Raw genomic sequence first — 2500 nt, forward strand, 5'->3', positions numbered from 1 at the left:
AAGCTCTCTCACTGAAGCAGTACAGGGAGCTCCTCACCTTGTGTGGTAATTGTAACCAAGTTTCACGAGTGGAAATAAAGTATTGACCTTCATATGTTTATCGGTCATTATTACAATTCTGGTGCTAGGCGTTAACCTTCAGGGCATAAAACTACGCATTCAGAACAAGTTATTTTTTTGTTATTTTTTACTGTTCGAGAAGCGTAATTACAGTTAACGTATCTACGCTTTTCATGTCGTCTAGAAAAATTAAAATTTTTAGCCATACATATTCGGTTGTAGTAAGATATATTAAGTTGCGTAATGACCTGATAATCATGCAACGTGCAGTGTGCAGCAACAGAATGCAGGAGATATTGCAAAATCCAACGGCAAACGTTTCCTTGCCAAGTGCATCACTCGACACACGATTATTGACTTCCACCCACACATACGCTGCCGGGACATCACCACCGGACACCACGAGGAAAAGTGAACACCAGTGAACGCACCATCCTCTGGCTTCTGTTTATCATCGCAAAATATCTGTATACAATCCGATCTCGATAACCAGAGTTCGATCGTGTGTGTGTGTGAGTGTCAGTTTCATCGCTAAGGTGACGGGGAGGCGACGCGTCACTAGTCGAAGTAGCTACGGTAGCAGGAACTATCCGCGGACCGACGGTGGGATAGGGGGAAAGGAGGTTCCTACGGAGGCGTCGTGTCCCCGACTCTCCGCTCCAGACGAGGCCAGACAGCCGACTGCGAGAGGCAGCTTTGGACATGGCGCTCACGCCTGCCAGCTACTGGTGGTAGTGGTGTTGTTGTGGAGGGGAGAGAGTAGGACTCTCTAGGACCTCCACCCCCCCCTCTCTCTCTCTCTCTCTCTCTCTCTCTCTCTCTCTCTCTCTCTCTCTCTCTCTCTCTCTCTCTCTCTCTCTCTCTCTCTCTCTCTCTCTCTCTCTCTCTGTCTCTCTCTCTCCACTTCTCTGCCACACTACACCCCCACTATACCTGACACCCACACCACTCACCCTTACCCTCAATCACACACCCCCGACCCTAACACATTACCCTTCAAAAACACACACACACACCCGCTCCTCCACCCAACACCGACTCAGTACATCATATCCCACACCCCACACACACACATTATCCCACCCCTACACACCCCTCCCCCCCCACCCTACACACCCCTCCCCCCCCCCACCATACACACCCAATACACCCACCTCAACACCTCCAATCCTCCCCCACACGCGTATCTCCCCAAAAATGGACCCTTCCCGGCTTCACAAAGTATGGCAATAATAAAATGTGTAATTGTGGGAGACGTCTTCAGAGCCGCTCAATCTTCACCAGGTTTTTTTTTGCCTTCCTCTCGCTGACGTATTGGCCAGGAGGCTCAAGTTCCGTGGAGGGGGGGGAGGAGGAGGAGGAGGAAGAGGAAGAGGAAGAAGAAGAAGAAGAGAAGAAGGAGGAGGAAGAGGTGGAGAAGATTCGACACGTCCTTTATGTCATCAATATATATATATATATATATATATATATATATATATATATATATATATATATATATATATATATATATATATATATATTTCTGTCTAAAGTAGAAGGGTTTAATCGCTTGGAGCTAGCCTCACTCAACCTTTCAAGATGACACAGGAGAGGGTTTGGGTGTGTCATAGGCACTGGGAATATAGACCCCCAGTGGCAAACTTTTAGAAAAATCGCCTGTTATAGTGATCCCGGTGGTTTTTGTGAAGTTAGAATTTGTTGTCTGGAGCGCCTTAGATGTTCTCAGAGTTTCGTAATAAAATATTTTGAGAAAGAGAGGGAAGGGAGGGAGGAAGTGAGAAAGAGGAGGAGAGGAAATGAGAAAGGGAAAGATTGGTGATGTTGTGAGAGAGAAAAGGAGAGAGAGGACGAAAAGTGAAGAGTGTGAGCTAGAGAAGTGACAGAAGCGGGAGATTGGGAGAGAGGGAAAGAAAAAGAAGAATTGGCGTAAGAGGAGAGGAGAGAGAGAGAGGCATGTAGAAGTGAGAGAGGGTTGGAGGGGGGGGGGGGGCGTTGAGAGAGCTCAGGGAGCAGCTGGGGACTCCATGTAGTAGAGTACATGAAGAGTGATTCCCAACACTCCCAGCCAGGGGGAAGTTGTCCCCCCCTCCCCCCAGCACGTCTCCGGACGGTAGGCCTACTCCCCCAGCACGTCTCCAGACGGTAGGCCTACTCCCCCAGCACGTCTCCAGACGGTAGGCCTACTCCCGCCAGCGCGCCACTCAACCCGTCCTCCTGAGATCATAGTACTCATAGTCACTATTAGGTGGAAAGTACCAACAATTGTAGTGATGAACCGCCAGTAAGCTACTTTTGTACTATTAATTTTAAACAGCCCGAAAAAAAGTCTGAAAACCAGATTTAGTTTTAGACCTAGAATAGCACATATATGTATTATATTAGGCCTAAGATAGCGTGTGTCAAAGGATTGCTAAAGAGAGGTTAGGTTAGGTCTAAT

At 47.7% G+C, this 2500-nt stretch overlaps 1 protein-coding gene across 1 annotated transcript in view; it reads right to left on the minus strand.

Annotated features, from left to right (window-relative positions):
• LOC138363371 (glycine receptor subunit alpha-2-like) overlaps window positions 1–774 on the minus strand; it is a 272709-nt gene extending 271935 nt beyond the window's left edge. Inside the window, exon 1 of the mRNA XM_069322401.1 lies at window positions 692–774. The gene's annotated coding sequence lies outside the window, so the exon portion shown is untranslated. The remainder of the gene's footprint in view (window positions 1–691) is intronic.
• Between the last annotated feature and the right edge of the window lie 1726 nt (window positions 775–2500).

Source organism: Procambarus clarkii, chromosome 10 (genome assembly GCF_040958095.1).
Source record: "Procambarus clarkii isolate CNS0578487 chromosome 10, FALCON_Pclarkii_2.0, whole genome shotgun sequence".
NCBI classification, from domain to species: domain Eukaryota; kingdom Metazoa; phylum Arthropoda; class Malacostraca; order Decapoda; family Cambaridae; genus Procambarus; species Procambarus clarkii.